This window comes from Drosophila albomicans, chromosome 2L (genome assembly GCF_009650485.2).
Source record: "Drosophila albomicans strain 15112-1751.03 chromosome 2L, ASM965048v2, whole genome shotgun sequence".
Taxonomy (NCBI): domain Eukaryota; kingdom Metazoa; phylum Arthropoda; class Insecta; order Diptera; family Drosophilidae; genus Drosophila; species Drosophila albomicans.
In genome coordinates, this window is record NC_047628.2 from 17,459,572 (window position 1) to 17,478,590 (window position 19,019).

At 38.3% G+C, this 19,019-nt stretch overlaps 1 long non-coding RNA gene across 1 annotated transcript in view; it reads left to right on the forward strand.

Annotated features, from left to right (window-relative positions):
• The window catches only part of LOC127565122 (uncharacterized), a 216,065-nt gene that overhangs the window by 82,551 nt on the left and 114,495 nt on the right, over positions 1-19,019 (forward strand). The window contains exon 4 of the long non-coding RNA XR_007954510.1: positions 16,700-16,738. This is a non-coding gene — a long non-coding RNA (uncharacterized LOC127565122). The remainder of the gene's footprint in view (positions 1-16,699; positions 16,739-19,019) is intronic.

Here is a 19,019-nt window from a genome sequence, read left to right on the forward strand (position 1 = left end):
AGCTTACATTTTTTTTGTGGGTGTGTCTCAAATTTCCCGTCAAATGTGTTATTACAGTATTTTTCATTCATTTTTTGTTTCATTGTCAAGCATGAATAATGCACATGTGTATATAATTTAATATTACTAGAGGGTGTGTGAAGCAACAGCAATAGTTTTCTCTGTTCTCGCCGCAGTTTTTTATTTTTTTTTTTGAAATTCCGGCCGAGTCCGCAGCATGAAGTGGCATTAGAATAAAAGGCGACGTTTTTACGCTTGCCGTTTGCCGCTTTTCTTTTTCTTGTTGTTGTTCTTGTTATTGCTCTATTTTCTCCGTCTGCCGTCGTTGCTGTAGTTGTTGTTGTTGTTGTCACTTTACATAGTCGTTTAGCCAGGGCCAAAGTTGCAGACGCTACGAGTACAAATTTTTTAGTTTTTTTTTTCGCTTTTTGAAGGCCAACGGCAATTTTAATTCAGCTTTAGCTTCAGCTTCGTTTGTTGCATTTTGCTGTTGTCTAGTTTACTTCTTTTTTTCGCTGTGTTGTGTTGTTTGTTGGTTTCTCTTCTTCAGTGCTTTTTTGGTAGTTTTGCAGTTTGTTTTTTTTTTTTTGGTTGCCGTTGTTATCTAACATGGTTAATTCAAGGCGCGTCTTTTGCCGGGAATTAAAGTCTCGCAGGCCAAGCATAACGAGCTCAGAGCCAACAGCAAACATACTCTTTGGTACCGTTGATAAATTGTCATGGTCCTACGTCTCCGTCTCCGTCTCCATCTCTGTCTCTGTCTCAGTCAACGACGACGACTCTATTCCAATCTTGTTGCAATGCATGGCAAATTTAGCGTAAAATTTTTGTCACAGTGCATGGAAGCGGGACGCCGCCCGCCAATGACTGTGATTACACTTACCTGTCAGCCAAACGTACTTTTCCCTCCCTCCTACCTTCCCCTTCCGCTTTGTCTTTCTCTGTCTCTCTGTAACTATCATTACAATTCGATGGCGCTTTCTTTACATCTCTGGCTATGCGCTCTGTTTGGCTTCGTTTTATATAAAAGAGAGAAAAACTCTGACTGTGATTGTTGTGAAATGATACAACATAATTATGCTGGTGAAGTCAAAAGGCAAATGAGCGTTAGATTTGGTAACAAAAACGGGACAAAAACAAAACCAATTGATGTCTGAGGGGACGGGAGAGGTAATAATAATAAGAAAGGCTTCCATTTGGACAATCTCGGATCGTTGTCGTCGTCGCATAAAGTCACATGACAATGACAGGGCAAACTTTAAAATCACAAATTTATGTAACCCAAATCTTAATGCAAGCTTTATAGATGGCAAGTATAAAGTGGAAGTTTGTGTGTGTGAGAGGTCATAGAGTATATGTGTCTGTGTGTGTGTGTGTTGACACACACAATCAAGCAATCAAAATCTGAAAACTTTATCCCTATTCATTTACGTGTGAGACCAAACAGTAAACGTCATTGAATTCTATCACACACACACACACAGAGATATATGTATGTAGTTGTGTGCGTGTGTGTGTGTGAGTTTGGGCCACCCTGAAGGCATAATCAAACACAGCAGCGCACACACTAATGCAGTTAACAAACTTGCGGAAATACAACGCACACATAGAAAATATTGCGTGAAGGAGTCTTAAGTGCTGTTCACACGCACACACACTCTCACACTTACACTCACACACACACACGCAGCTCACAGACACAATGATGATGATGTATTGTGTGAGATGTGAATGTGATTAAATTTCCATAGCAGCTCGTCTTTCATGCCAATTTTCCATTAGTGTTTGCCTCAGTCTCAGTCTCAGTCTTTCGGTCCCAGCATCTGTTGCCGTTGCTGCCCCCAGGCCACCCAACGCCACCCATACTTTTACACTTAAAAGCACATCAGAAAGCACACAACCATATACGCAACATATGTCCTGGTGTGCGTGTGTGTGTGTGTTTGTGTTTGATGTATTCCGTAAGTTGCTCGCGTCAAAAGTGATGATGAATAGTTTGTTTGATGTTACTTTGACCATTCTCATGATCAGCAAAAATGAATGTGCTACTTTACTATAATACTATATATATATTATATATATATGTATATTTAGTTGGCGGGTGTATTAGGCAATCCTTGTGTGCGTTTGTCCTTGCGAAAGGTAACCCGAATATAGTCAGCAAGCTTATTAGCGCAGCTCTAAAAACAAAAAGGGTTGCCGGAAGTAAATGTGTAACAACAAACAGTTGATAAATATCCGGCACAACACCAGCTCGTCGCAGCTCGACTTGAGAACGGTTTGAGTAATTAACTTATGATAGCTCTATAGAAATCAGACAAATAACAATGTCCTGACTGGCAATGTGTAAAACCGAAAACTGAAAAGTAATTGGCCATCTGGCAATGTGATGAAGATACAAACTTGTCTCTTGTGACAAGTTTCCCACAACTTATGCAAATTTAGCTGGATTAACTTTTCATGCGAAGCTTGGCAAAATTAATTCGATTATTGATACTATGAGAAAGTATTTCATACACAGAAAAAAAAAGTGCTATAGTCAAGAGTAAAATCTAGCTTGAATCAAGATTATATGAACTCAAAACTGAACCAAGAAAGTTTATTCTTAAATCAAGATCAAAATTTGCATTCTACACTTCAACCTAGATTTCTTTCTCTCTGTGTAGATGCATGTTTCCATTCTTTGTTGGAATGTTTCGAAAAACTATTCTAAAAAGTCTTTGCAGCACTTGAACTTTTACTGATGTTGTTTAACATGGCATATTATAAATCAAATTTAGCTGTTTTATCATTGACATTCGAGTTGCACTCTCTCAGCGCTTGATGGCAGATGCATATTATGCTTTGAATGTCGCTTGTCCTTTGTCCTTTCATCTCATCGCTGTCTCGCTTGTCTGCTGTCCGCATTTTGAAGCTCCGCTAAGCTGCCTTCTAAATGTGCGCTTGGAAACAATTAAATGCTTAGCTCGACAAAAGTCTGCGGTTCGCATTAAATCATCAGTCTGCTGATGCTGCTGCTGTTGCTGGTTTGCCTGCTGCTTCTGTTGTTGACTATCGCCATTGCCATTGCCACTACTCCTCTGCACACATTTTGGTGTCTGGTGTCAAGCTCTACTCCTTTTGCCATCATCCTTGCCATTTTGCTTCAGTGCTCCATCAGCGACATGCAAAATAATTTACATAAGCAGCGACCGCAAACTGCAGCTCTCAGCTCAGCTCCCAGCTATCAGCTCGTTGAATGAGATAGCAAGAGATGCTGTACTGACAAAGCGAGCGAGATCGAGGTACGCCAGGGGATGCCAAATTAAAGCCAAACCCCAAACCCAAATTTAACCCATGCAGGCGAAATCCCTAGACCAGACCAACAACATAGCACAAAAATGAACAAAACACAGAGACAAAAAAAAAAAAAAATAAAGAAGAACAAAAATTATCAGGCAAAAAGAGTATAAGGGACTTGGGAATACCATGTATGTATATAAAACTCTTACAAGACGAACAAACTTTTCTAAAATTAATTAAGATTTAAGATTAACATTTTGTTTTTTTGAGCATCGTTATAGATAAAGCTGAAGGTGTCTATAACAACGCTCTAAAAACATGGGAATTTTCAATCCTAATTAATTTCCAATAAAATGAATATCCAATCACATTAAAAGTAAAAGAAATGAATTAAGATTTCAGATTCAACAAAATTATAAAAATGAATATTCAATCATATTACAAGTAAAATAAATAAATTAATCCATACAATTTGGTTTCATCTTAAATCGTAATTAATTTTTTTTTTGTCATGTGATTGGACATAAAATGAAACTAAAATGATATTTGCTTTTCTTTCTTTTTGATATAAAAAGTTTCTCACTCGTTACAACTAAAGTAACTATGCTAACCATTAAACTTATTGCTTTCCATTCAATCATACATAAAATGCGTATATTTTTAGTTTAGTTTAAGACCTGACTAAAAGATACCAATCACAATATGTTAACTCCATATTAATGAAGTCTTTTATGGAATAACTCTTTCAATAACTAATCATTATAAATCTTTTTTCTATATCGCTTTTGTAATTCTTTGCTAGTCACTCACTTGGAAATCTATTGCTTTAATCTGTTTTTAGTTCTACCAAGCCATTATTATACTCCATTCATTTAGGGCTATAGCTCTACGGGGTATACTAAATATCCATAGGTTTGTGCTGCTTGTAGGGATCCTCTTTTATTTTCCGTTTTCGTTGTTGTAGTTTTTTATTTTTGCTGTCTTTTTTTTTGTTGTTTTTTGTTTGTTGTTAGTGGTTTTGGCTGTTTTGTTTGGATTTTCGTGCATTCACTTGCGGAATTTTTGTGTTGTTGACTCGGCGACGCATATGAATGTATCCCTGTCTCTCTCTTCTCCTCGTATGTGGAGTGCTTCTCTACATCCAACCAGCTGCTGCTGCTGCTGCTAGTTGTGTTGGTCATGGGTGTGAGTGTGCATATGTGTTGGCGCATACATAAACAATGGCAACAACAAGAAGTAGAAGAAGATTCCCCAACCCAACAAAGTACAAAACGCACACAGAACAATGACAAAGAACGCATTTTCTGTCTATGCTCCCCTTGCTTCCCCTACTCATCGTCTATCTCTCTCTCTCTCTCTGTTCTCTTCTTTGCTCTGTGTTCATTCTTGTTTCCCCGATGGTCTTCTCCGGCGGGTTTCTGGCTGGTTTATTATGCAAAAGTTATGCAAAGATAAGCAAAACTATGAGCAGCGACAGCAGCTTGGCTACCAAAAATAGCACCCCTCCCCCCGTACCAAAAGCGTCCCCAAACTTCATTGATGTATAAAGCATTTCCACATCACACGGCGTCCAAAAAAAAAACTAACGCTGATGATGATGGTGAGGTTACCAGTTGCCCGGCTGCCCGGTTGCCCAGTTGCCCAGTTAGAAGCAACTGTTTTTGGGAAGCAGGACAGCTGTTTAGGAGGTTCGCTTTGACTAGAGAACTGAGAAAGAGAACTCTCGGCGACGGTTCTTCTCGTCGTTCAAGTTAATTGTGCGGCCAAATGCAAAAATCAACTTTTTTACAAGTTTTTTTCCCCCGGACTCTTTCTGATGTTTTTGTTGTTGTTGCTGCTGCAAAGCTCGTCGGCACCTCGTGAGCGAAATGGACACTTAAACTCTAATCGAAAAACTTTTGCCCATATACAAGTCACTTTAAAATGCGCTTAATTTGATCAGCAGGCGGCGATTGTCGAACTCAGGCAGCCAACTGTTTGGTTGCTGGTAAATGGCAACTGCGAGTTGAGAACTGAGAACTGCCAGAGTGTTCTATACACAGATTAACATTATGAGCTGCTCGACATGGGCACAATGCTTACACTCTCGGACACCGGGATAAGGGCACTTGGATGTGTTTTTAGTATCCGGGATGCGGACGCGGACGCAGACGCGAATGCGGACCAGTTATAAAGTTGTTACTGCCATTGACGACAATTTGTGTGCCTTTCAATTGGCTTTTTTGTTTGCTCCAAAATGGTTATACTATATACTATAGATATACCCTAACCTCCAACAACTTTTATCGAGAGGTAGCTAATGTCCATGAAATAAAAATGATTGTAAGATAAAAATAACAATTGTGCTTCACTGCAGCAGGCAGCCGAAAGTGTGCTCGACTATGATTTTTGTTGTTCATTTGAGCCGACTTCGAGATACATTTCCTTTAAAGAATTTTTAGAAAATGGTGGCTTTGCTTTGTGATTAGAAAATTAACTATAAATAAAGTACATTGTATTACAATAGAATATGTAAAGAATTTTGTTGCAAATTAAAATAATATCTTTATATTTGTTAGCCTTGGCTTTGATTTATTGTTAGTCGACTAAAACAAAAGTAGATCGTATTACAATATAATATGCAAGGAATTGCATTGGAAATGAAGGTTTCAGTTTTCTATTTCAAAATGAATAAAATCTTTTGAGATTGGAGTTGCTGAACCCAACTTTTATTGGTAAGCTTACATGTCATCGAACTATTTTATTCATTAAAGTTTTAAATAATAGGTAATTTCATTTCAAGGATTATTGAGGATAATTTTGGTTTTTGGGATATCTTATTATATTCATTTAATTTTTACTTTTTGTAATTATAAAATAATTTGTAAATTCTTTACAAATTTTCAAATTTTTACAACGTTACAGAATATCTAGCTCCATTGAATTTATTATGTATTAATTTTTTTGGATTTCAAATTTCTTTAATTTAGTTTTTACATTTTCTTATTTATAGATCATGAAATAACTTCAGTAAAAACAAAAAAACCATATTATATAAATTGTTTACAAATGTGTAAAGTACATTTCATCTTAAGTACATCGTTACATAATATCTTGCTTGATCAAATTCGTTATATACAATATTAATTTTTGCCTACAGAACTTCGGAAGTTTAGATACTTATATACAAATTCTTAATTAGAATATTGAATAAATAATTTTTGATCATAATGATTGATTGTTAGTGTATCTTAAAGTCGTTAGAATATTCGTACCAACACAAAGATGCACATATCTTTATCTATGTATAAGTGCGAGCATTGCTGAGTGTGTGTGTGTATCATTTCAGTTGACTGTCGCTGCTGCTGCTGACATCAGATCGAGTGTGCAGTTTTTGAAGAGCGTGTGAAAGTCAAGAGGATACTTCAGCTCATCCACACACACACATATGCCGAGATATTGTGATATCGTTTTGTGGTAGCAGTCGGCACTTGACGCGTCCTGCACCTTACCACATCCACAATTCCCCTTCTATACTCGAAAGATAAATCCTCCAAAAAAAGAACGTGGCATTCTCTCTCTATTGTTCAATTGAAAAATTAAGCAGCCACTTTGTCAAAATGTTGTTTCAATGGTTGCCCCAATACATTTGCAGCTCAATATATACATCGGTGTGTATATATCCTGCGAGCAGCGATAACGCAACCCATATCCAAAGGCCCAATTGCCAGCTTTAATTGTAAAACATCTGTGCCTGACATGCAAATGCAAAAGGTTCTTCCCTATACCTCCTCCTTCCCTACGTCCCTCTCGTTGTTTTCGGGGACCGTTGTCGTCGGTTTGATGGAGCATACTCGCTTGGCACTTATTACATTGGCATCCAGCGTATGGTTTTGTCATTTATTGATGCAAATTTTCGTCACGCTTTTGCCTTCTTTTCGAAGGGGATTTCAAGGGGATATCAATGGAATGGAGGAAGCAGAAGGGGGGATGGTGTACACGAGACGCCACTTAATTGACGTCTACGTCGAACACAAGTGCGCCAAGCACTGATTAGGGTTGCCATTTGCCTTATAGTATATATATTTTTGAGCTTGACTCCTTCGACTCGACTCGTCCATGTCATTGTCACCGTTGTCAAAAGTTTTTCTTATTTTCATTTTTTGACTTTTTTTTGGGAAACCTTTTTCCGCTGGTTTCATTGGCATTTCCAGGGGAGGAGGGGGCGGTGAATGGGGTGAGCGTTTATTTTATGGCATTCGGGAAAAATGTTGTCATCTTTTTAAGCGGCTTTTTTGTTGATTGGACACACGATTGAGTTGACATTAATAGCTACTTGGAAGTGTCACCGTTGGCAGCAAATGACAAACAATGCCAACTGATAAGCAATCAATACTCTCTGTCTCACTCGCGCACTTTTTATCTCTCTCTATCTCTTTCACTTACTTTTTCTTTTTCCCAAGTCTCTCTTCATTTAACTTATAACTTCCTAAGTAGTCAGGAAAGTAAACAAAACGTGAAACTCTATCGATGCCCACACAATCTTCTGCATAATTTAAGTGCACCTAATTAAGGCCCTAATTATGAACTTTGTAATAGTGCAACATCATCATTAGCGCGGTAAGAGTAATGAAATTATAGACTTGACGGATATCCTGTTATATTTTTATAATATTATAGTTAAGATCATGCTTTTAAATTGTTATTTTCAACAGCTCTTTGTTGCCATTCATCTGGTTGCAACTCTGAGCTCTCAAGTCTTTTGTACTTCATTAGCACCTAGTCTCTATGTTAGCTACTCGGTTTGCTCCTCAGGCTCTGATTCTGATTCTGACTCTGACTCTGACTGTGGCTGTGCAACGCCCACAGTTGAACTCACCTGAACTTATTACTTGGGCGTGGGCGTCTTAAAATCCCTGCTTGTTGCGCCGCAATTAAATGGAATTGTGTAAAGAAGTGAGAACAAAGCGACACAATATTGCCATTGCTGTGATTATGGCAATACCATGAATTCACAATTAAATTAAACCTATTACGAAAAGCTTTAAAACTGATTTAAAACGAGTTAAAAAATTGTGTTGAAAATATACTTGAGGAAAATAGATGTTAGATGTTAAATGTGTTGGTTAGTTTAATGACGTGAAAGAGTTAATAAATATAAATAAATATTTCCACATGAAAAATATGTTTTTGAATAAAATTGCAATGAAACTAAGCTAAAAATATATATTGCAGAGATAAATTAAAGTAAATTGAAATAAATGAAACGATTTAAAACCTTTAAGAAAATTTAAAAATTTGATTTAAATTAGTTGATTTGCCAGAAAAAAAATGATTTAATTTAAAACCTTGAAGAAAGCATAGAAATATAAATTACTACATTTTAAAATATTGGTCGTCAAATGACAAGAAAAAGTTATCGAAAAATAAATTTTAAGTGTTAAACAAATTTGTGACCTTTATTTAAATCTACAAATTTGAGAAAACAAATTACTTATTTATTTATTTATTAAACAGGTTAGATATAATAAAACTTTTCACTAACGAATTTCTAAAGCACTTGAGCAAAGACCTTCGACTTGAAATACTTCTTAAATATATTCTAAATATAACAAAGAAAAAAGTTTATCGAATTTGCATTGCATATAAAAGTAAATTAAATAAAAATTAATAGCCTCAAAACTATTAGAAATCATACAACTTTTAATTGAATTTAGAAGTTTGAGAAATGAAATTAATTCATAAATATATACTAAAGCTGACAAAAAAGAAAAGTTTATAGAAAATCGTATTTGCATTCCAAATAAAGGTAATTGTAAAATATGCAGTTTCAGAGAATGCTAGTTAATATGTAAAGAAAATACTTCAATATAGACAAGTTTTTTGTTGCATTTTTCATTGTAGACCCTTTTTCAAAAGAATTTAGTGTATTTCGTTATGTTTTTTTCATTCCATTTTGTGTTAGATATGCTTAAGAGAACATGAACTCATGAGCTTTTCTTGTCTGGTTTGCATCAGTGGGCGTTTTGCTTGTCATTTGATAATGTGGGGCTGATTTTGCCAAGCTGCATTCCAAAAGCAAGAGCAAGAGCAGCATCATCGTAATCATCAAGTTTATCATCATCAGGAGCCAAAAGCAGTTGAGTTGACTAAGACTGTGGGCGTTCTTTTGTGGCAGGAGTGGCATGCACGCTTTTTTCATACATACGTACTGACTATGTGATCTACATGGCAATGCTAAGATGCATCGAAGAGACATCAACTCGAACTTAGCTAGATGCCAGTTCATCTTGAGTCAATGTGGGCGGTTTTCCTTTTTGCCAAGATGCGATGCTTTCATGGTTTTCTCTCTCTGGCTCTGGCTCTGGGTCTGGCCTTGTCACAAACTGTGAGGCGCACCTTGTTCCTATTGCATTCAACATTGCCAACGTCGTGTGCTGTGGCAATTCAGTTTGCTGTCGCTTTATTTTTATTTAATTAACTTCATTGCATTGCCAGGACAGAGAACTCGGCACAAGCAGCATGCAACCTACCTGCCCTCACTTCATCTCTGTGACTTGTCTTCCAATTGCTCTTCTACCCACATGCAAAGCTTTTGCCTGTTGTTGCCTGTCGACATCGTCGACGTCGTCGTCGTCGTTTCAGCACCTTGACAATGACTTATTGTCGCTATCCAGCATGAAAACACAGACCGAGACCAGGACGGAGAGCCATCTGTGGAATGAGGCCAGGCCTGGGCTCATCTCCTCAGTTCTCATTCAGTTTCATTGGCAATTCTTTTGCAAAGTGGCCTTTCTTGTTTGCTGTGTTATTTTTCCTTTTTTTTTTTGGGGAGAGTGAGTTAAAGCGTGGGTTTTGGGTTTGGCTCATGTGGAATCCACACTCTATTGAATGTAAATCAATTTATTTTTGCTGCACACAACTTGAAGTTGAAACTAAAGTCGATAAACTGATAAACTGCCAAACTGGTTAGTTGGTTAGTTTAAAAACTCACAAAACGACGAAGGTCACTTGAGACTCTCGTCAAAAACTCTCGTGCATATTTTCGGAGCATTTTGCAGGAGTCTTCAGAGCCACAACTTCCTGTGGGTTAATGGCAAATGCACATCCTCTCTCTCCCAGTGGTATTCATGACGCTGCAAGCATTTAAGTGTATCCCTGGGAGCAGTAATTATAATAACCAACCAGCCAAACGAATATAACGAAAACAACCTCAACATCAACCCAAAAAAGCTGTTGAAACTAAGTTCGCAGAGTCTCAGTCTCACTCTTAGTCGCATTTGGCTTCTATTTTCGCAGGAGGCGCACAATGAGAAACCGCAAAGTCATCTCCGGTTTATTTACTGGCTAACAGATACACATAAACCAAGCAGAAGCGCACAAAAATAAAAAAAAAAAGAGAAGACAGTTCTAGTGTGGAATACGCGACTTGAAGTTGCGCTGCAAATTAATGAAATTTAAATTGATTGACTTGACTTTGGAGTTGAAATTCTTTATAGTTTTTTAAATTTATTAATTTTAGACGAACGCTGAGAGTTGACAAATGGAAAGAGTTATTTTAGATTCTAGCAACGTTGTCTATAAAGCGATGGAATATACAAAAGTTGACTATTTGGTCAGAGAACTTTTATAGTATCTGATATTGAGAAATTATAATAAAGTAGCTTTCGATGATCTTTTATAGAATGTTTTTATACATTTTTTTATACTTTCATGAAGCCTTTTCCTCGCCTCTCGGCTGAACATAGGGTATTAACAACTGAAGCCACATGAATTTCGAATTGTATGCCATGCCACAGAGTTTCAGATGCACAATTCCAAAAGGTACACTGAGCGCACAAGAATAAGGAGAGTCTATAAAACAAAAGCCAAGCCAAAAGAGTGACTCTGCTTGTCTGTTTTCTGAGCTGGTTTCACGTCCAGAGCGATACATCGAATTTAATTTCCTGTCAAAATCGACGACGAAGTCGAATGTTAATGTTGTTGTTACTCTTGCTGCGGTGTGAGGCATTCAAGCGTTAAGAATCTGCCTGACTTTGCTTGCCCAGTTCTTTGGCGTTCTTGGCCCAAAGTTAATTTTGCGGCTTTAAGCACTGCCTTGTTGTGTTGCTTGTCTTCGACTTTATTTCACAGAATTTCAATTTTGAGACTTGTCTCAACGATGAATGAAATTCGCTTGCAATTAGCCCCCAAGGCTCAGACTGCGACTGAGGCTGAGTCTCAGTCTGAGGCTCCTCCAAGTGCAGGAGGCACAGCCTGTTGGCCCTTTTTTTTACGGGGGGCTAATGCAGCTGCCATTGGCAACAACTGCCACAAACTGGCACGTGATCAACGCACCAAAAAAATATTATATATAAAAATAAAAATAAAACATAGTGAGAGAATCATCGAGGCGACAGTTGTGTGGCAAGTTCAAGAAACACAGCCTAATACGATGAATTGCTTGAGCGGCTGACGCGTTCTTCCGTTACATCTCTTCCTGCCCTCCTCGAGTTTGGACATGTGTGTGACGCTGTCGCTCTGTCTCTCATATTTTTGCCGGCCTGACACTATTGAGCAGGTTTCGGGGGCCACATGTTCATCTGCCTTTATTTTTTTTTTAGCGTGTGTGTGCGTTCATTCTTTATTTTTGGCATTTTATTTAAAAGAAAAAAAATCGACAAAAAAAGGCAGCGACATCGATATCGTCCTTCGGAGGACTTGGCTTGGCTTGGCTATTTTTATGGGCTTCGTCTGGTCATAACTTTGGCTGAAAAATCGTTGTAGAAAACTGCCGAAGGCTAACAAATGTGAAGGATACTTGGGCAAGCGAGCTCTTTGTTCGCTAAGAAGGCCTTTGACAAACTGTACAGCATAAACGCATAAAAATAAATGGAAAACGATTTCAGTTTTGACGCAACATGTGTAATTAATAGACTTCAAGTCGTAATACCCATCTTACCATCTCCCACGCTTACACTTTCGACTGCCTCGACTGGGCAATATGTGTGCAATCAGAGAATCTATACAACCCCACGCAATGGCAACGCGGCGTATGATGAATGCGAGCTCGTAAAGCAACAAAAGTCTTTGACACTAAGGTGTCTATTGTATTATTTAACGGGATTTCATGCGACCATCACTCTCAGTTTCCCCCGTTCATTCGCGTTCTCTTTTCGACTACTTGAGAGCGTGTATGGACTAGGTATATATACGAGTATCTACCATAAAATAGTCCGATTCTCCCCTTCAACAACAGCCCTCAAGTGCGACACATGTCCTTGTGCGGCTTTGACTTGCCCCAGCCGAAAATAGCCAGGCAACAGCAGAACAGCAGCAGTAGTAGCAGCGAAAGCCGTTACAGACGCAGAACCTCAGTCAAAGCCAAAGCTACGGAGCCAAAGCCAGAGCCGGCTGTGCATGTTCTCCAAGTGTGTCACTGTCACACTCGACGATTTGGAACAACAGCAATAGCAGCAAACAAAATCCAAATACAAAAGACAATAGACGAAGCTGTCACACTATGGCTATACACTAACCGCAAGCAGCGAGTAGGAAGTTCGAAAGCAATGTAGCGAATAGAAAGTATACTATAAAGTAACATAGTTGAACTTGTTGAAAGTAACGAGTAACGAGTAGCGCCTATTGCAGTGCCCGAGCAACTGTAAGTCTCGGTATGAAAGTAATTCAAGTAATTCTTAATTATACAATTACATTTGTAGCAAGTAGGAAAAGTAACGAGAAACGAACAAATGCTATAAAATTAGTATATAGTAGTAGCGAGTGACGATTGTTTGTTGTAATATGAAAGTAGTATGAAGAAAAAGTATAGTTAATAATATAATAAGAAAGTGTTATACTATAGATCTTCAATGACTTATTTCAAAATTGAATTGGTAACGAGTAGCAAATGTAGCGAGTGACCGTCAGTCTTAATATAGTAGTGAGTGATGAGCTTTCGGTTCTTAGAGATTAATAAAAATTAACAAACTCACAAACAAATGTAACGACAAAAATTACTCGCTACTTTAAAGGGTCAATATTTGAAACTATTCTATGGAAACAACTCGTTCGTTTTTACCCAGCGAATTGTTTCATTTTCTAAATTTTCATACTAAGTATATAATTGAGCGCTAAGTAAAATGTGTTAAAGTAAACAACTCCTAACTGAAATGTCTCATTAGTAAATATTTAAAACTTGGAAAACACGTAAACACGTCCGTCGCTTTATAAACAGACTAAACTTGTGCCCTCTAATTTAACCCCAGACCCGCACACGCTTAAGACTTGTATTAGTCTCGAAGTTTGAGTCCATCGTCAGAGTTTCCGCTTGAACTAGTTGCTACACAGATTCGCAGATACTTTGCCGGATCCGATAAGCAACATACCCGATCCGATTATGTCCAGTGGAAGACATAGTCTCACACATGATGGCAGACTAGAGCAGAGCAGAAGCAGAAGCAGAGAGGAAGGCAAGTGGCTTTGGTTCCTCCTCTATATGGTGGTAGTAGTATTCAAGCCCACAAGTCGAGTGTTTGTTATCTGTCGCTTTTGCTGTACGCTCTTGACGCCGTAGCAGCGATGCTTGTTGTTCCAACAGTTGTTGTAAGCTGGCAAGGACATGTTTGTAGGCTGCAGACTGTTAGACTATTTGGCCGGGCAGCTGCGTTCACGCAAATAGAAAAGATACTCAAGGCACTCATTTGAGCGAGAGACGAGACGAGGCTTCGCACAAGCACAATCACACACACATAGTGAGGCACACACTCACATACACGTAGGCGAAAACTGTTACGTGATGAGTGCGCGTCATGCGGGCGACCAGAAAACAGAACCACAGGCAGCAGCAGCAACCACAGAGGCACAGGACGAACTCTTAGCTAAAGAGACACAGATAGAGAGAGAGAGAGAGAGAGAGAGAGAGAGAGAGAGAGAAAACAAAACAGAGCACAACAAAACAGCCATCAGTGGGCGTTTAAGCCAAGTCGCCTGATGTCCGCAATGAGATTTAAATAGAATCAAATTAGTGTGCCATTTGCATCGCCCCACTCATTTTTGGGGAAACAGACGACACACAGGATGCAGGATAAGAAGATGCGAGGTAACTCAGAGAGAGAGAGAGTTTGAGCTTGGAAGTTTAGCAGTTCAATGGACGAGAGCTGCATGAGGAATTGTTTGCCGTGCAGCTTAAATCGCTTACCGAAAACATAAATCCAAATACACAAATATATATACAATATATAGACAAAATGGAGCAAACGCAAAACGTAAAACGCTTCGATGGTCGACGGTCGACGACATTTCAGTTTTTGGCCCTTTGTCAACGGTTTTTTGCCTTTAAGTCAGGTGCACAAACACAAACAGAGAGACGGGGCTAAAACAGACAGCCAGCCAAGAGTTTTGGCAAACCAGAGAGAGAGAGAAAGACAGAGAGAGAGAGAGCGAGTGCCGAGCATCGCACCAATGTGGCAACGGCATTGACAGTTTGAGCTTAAAAATCCAATTAGTCTTTGATTTGCATACAAACATACAAAAGAGGCAGCAGACGCAGAAAGCAACAACTACAATGAGAGCACGAGAATGACAACGACAACGACAACGACAACGACAACAAACAGAAAAGCAACAGCAACAGCAGCAGAACGAAGGAGGAGAGACAAAGTCGCAGCATTTCTTGCTAAATATTTTAAGACCTACATTCGGATTTGGAATCGGCCAGGTTACAAACATCTAAAGCTTAAAAGACAGCCGGGGCCCCCAAAATGTCGCATATGCCATTGAGATGGGGCACACACAGAGGACCGAGGAGGTGGTAAGTGTGTGGCAGAAGTGGCAGGAGGTTGCGGCGTTGGGGTGAGGAGGGGGTGGGAAGCATCTTCTTCTTCAGCCCGCACCACAATAGACAATTGGATTTTTGCGGTTTCTAATCCAATTTATTTCGTCTTAAATACGAAAACCTGCTGCTTGCCTCGATTTTGGTTTTGCCTCAGCAGCACTTGGCTTTCTCTCTGGTTCACTCTATGGGTCCTCTCTATGTTGTCCTTTTGCCATTCATTCTATGTGTATGCGACAAAGTATCCTGTTTTTTTTTTTCTTTGGGGTGCGGTTCAATGTAATTTAATGGCTAGCAACGGTCAGGACACATGCACACATTAATACCATATACATATACACACAAACAAACACACACACATTCACACAGTAAGTCGCAAAGTTAAGCCCTCACAAATACACACAGACAGGGGACTTTTCCGGACAGCGGGAGAGCGAGGGAGGGAAGGGAGGCATACAACTGAATCACCTGCTCACTCAAATCGCCGACGACAGCTCTCAGCAAACTAATTTAAATATTTCAACAATTAAAGAGTCCAGGCAATTAAAATAAACCAAACACCCAAAAGCGCCACCGCAGCTCACAACACAACAAGAACAACAAAATCCGGCAAAACAACCACAACAACTATAACAACAACAACAACAACAAGAACAACAACGAACAGCAACAGCCAGTGGAAATGAATTTTGTGGGCATCTCTTTGTAAGCAGTCGAACTTTACATACACTACGATGACTCGACCAATTTGAGCTTATTTAGTCAGACGTAAGCATAGATTGAGAGTTAATCAACAAGGATATTCCACAACTCTTCTTCCTTGCCCAATTCTATATTGTTTTGTTGCAAAATTTCACAGACATTTGCCATTGCATACTTTTAGGCGTGCTGGGAAATTCATTACACACGAGCAGTAGAAGTTGAAAATCCCAAGTTTTGTGCAATAAATTTGCAACATTTTGGAAAAAGTAAAGTTGTTCGGTTTGCAACGAAGTCTAATAATTGTAAATAGAAGTTTATTGACTTATTAGAATGTAATTTAAACATTTGTGACAGCTGTAATTCGTTTGCAGCCAATAAGAAGTTAGCATGAATATATTATTTTTGTTATTTTTGTTTTAGATTTATATTTTTAATAACTTGAAATTTGGAGTGCTTATGTAGAATACACATTTATTTAATAATTTGTTGCTTTAAATTGAATTCTCTAGTAAGAACATGCTGACAATCCTGTTACATTTTTTTACTATTTTCATATATAGAAGTATAGTTTTAATATATTTTTCAATTCTTTTCCATTGGGAAATATGCTGCTCTCCCATCGATATGATATTTTAGTAGCTTGATATTTTCATTTATTATTTCATATTTATAAAGACTTTGACTTTAAAGATTTTGAGATTTTGACAAATCTCTTTTATCATTAAATATTTACATAATTTTAGTACAAAAACAAATTTGAAAAAACTTGCGACTTTAAGCTAATATATTTATGTAGATAAAGAATTTCCGATTTTTTTTTTATATCGTTTACTTTCTGTACAGATTCATACATATCTGTTAAATAAATCTGTTTCCATTATATATAGAAATATAATTTATTAATATTTTCTTTTTTCTTTACAGAAATGTTCTGCATCCCATCGATGTGAAATTTGATCAACTGTAAGTAATATAAATTTCAATAATTGTTATCTCATATTGAGCAATAATTTCCAAGCCTGATTAATTGACAATTAGCTGAAATTTCTTTATCGATAAGAATAGATTCGATAACTGAGACAGTTAATTGGAAATGGCTTGCATAAATTAAGCCAAAAGCTTTGCTTAGCCATATTCGTTAGACCCGTTTATTATCAGGGCATAACAATCAACACCGTGTGACTAACAACCTGTGCACAGTCTTGGCTTTACTAGCTTTGTCCCTTGTTACCTTACCCCGTTGCCACTTTCTCTCTCTCTCTCTCTCTCTCTCTGGTTGTACAATTGGCCATCGCTCAGAGTGCGTTGTTTGTTGTGGACAACGTTCAATCAATGTCAACGTTGTTGTCATCCGGCTGCCCGTGATCCTGCGTTACTGCTTCTGTTTTGTGGCCGTGTTGCTCCCATTTGCCAGGCTAGATATCTGCTTTTGCTTTTGCTTTTACGTTGCTCTTTTGGCCAACCGCCATTCACATTTAGCTAGCATAATTTTGAGTTCTGTTGTGTTTAGCGGGCGACAATTGCTTGACGAGAGAGTGTCGTGTGCTTTTTTAGCTTTTGGCCATGGCAAATTTGCCACAATGTTGAGCAATTGACGTTCACTCAGCGATTACAGCTGCCTCTCTCTCTCTCTCTCACTCTATCTCTCGTTCACTCTCTTATCTCTTGTCTCGTTCCGCATCTCTATCTGGGTTGCTATCGCCGGCTCATTGGAGCCTTGTGGACCCAAACAACTGTCAATATCACACGCAGCGCTGGACACATGACCGACACATTGACACATGGCGTACAAAGGCAAAAGACACACTCACACACACACAGGCACAGACATATGCGCTTGCTATCTAATGTGCTATTGCTGTCTCTTTCGACGTTATGTGTGTGTATGTCGTCTGTCGTCTGTATTCTGTCTCTGTCGATGTATTAAGTGGAAACACCTTGTAAAATGGCTGACAGGTGTTAGAAGACTTTGCAAGATTTATGCGCTGACATTAACATGAATATGTATTAGTGTGACAGCACTGCAAGTTGTCTATGTGTATGTGTGTGTGTATATGCCGGTGTTTGTGTGTGTGCTGGTCGCCCAGGCAGTTAAAGGATAACAGCGCATTAAGTTAAGCATTACAACAACGGCAACAATTCACACAGCGTCTCCACACACACACACATAAAGAAAGAGAGTGAGAGAGAGAGACAGACACACACACATAGAAACACGTGCCAGGACACGCTGTGGTTGCAACAATTAAAGTTTATTTGCTGCGCCCACACACACACATACACACACTCGCACACACACACCTAGACACACGCACTTATTCAGAGTCAGTCAGTGGGACATAAACATGGCATGTGTATGTATTTATAGTCGCTCCACCTTGCCACAAAATTAAATAAAAGCAAAAGTCAACAAGGAACATAGATTTGCTTTGCTTACCTGCGCTTTCTGACCAGGCAAACAACAACAACAACAACAATAATACAACAACAGCACACACATACATGTAAGCCATCATCGTTATAACGGGACAACACAGACCTAAAGAGACACGCGGCAGCCTTAAACAGGACCTCACCTGGCCTCTAGACAGACCTCTTTAACTGCTAGCGATGTGTGCGTGACTCAGGACAAACGATCATGTAGAGGGGGGAATAAACTGCGATAGTTATGCGTTAAGATGTATTGAATATTTATATAGGAATATTGTTGATTAATTTTAAGAAAGTTCACTTAATCTAGTATTCAAATTTAGATCGTCAATTGTGCAGCTTAATTTGATTTTCACTCGGTTTCTCTTACGTTCTTTTGATATATGTTAAGCTTGAGGTTTGTTCCGAATACGTTCCCAGAATGTTTTGGTACTATGTATGTTGCTGTTCAATTACTTAATAAATCTTTAAAACGGGGAAAATTAAATAATGTCGTGCATCTTTACATATTTATTGTGCTAAACTGGGTTTGTGAAGTATTTCCTTGATCCTTTCCTTTCCTCTGTTAACAAATGCAGAATAGATTGATCGCTTGTACGGATTTGTTAAGATAAGAGATTTCATAATACTTTAAGCATCCTTACTTTAAGCTTTGTTTTCATTTCGATGCTTATATATGCATTAGAAGATGCATACGATGAAGCTATCCACATGCTATAGCTTTAATCTTTCTTATATAAGTATCGATTGAAGAGAATTTCTTGAAACATTAACAGCATTATAAATATATTTAATTATTGTTAATGATATTCAT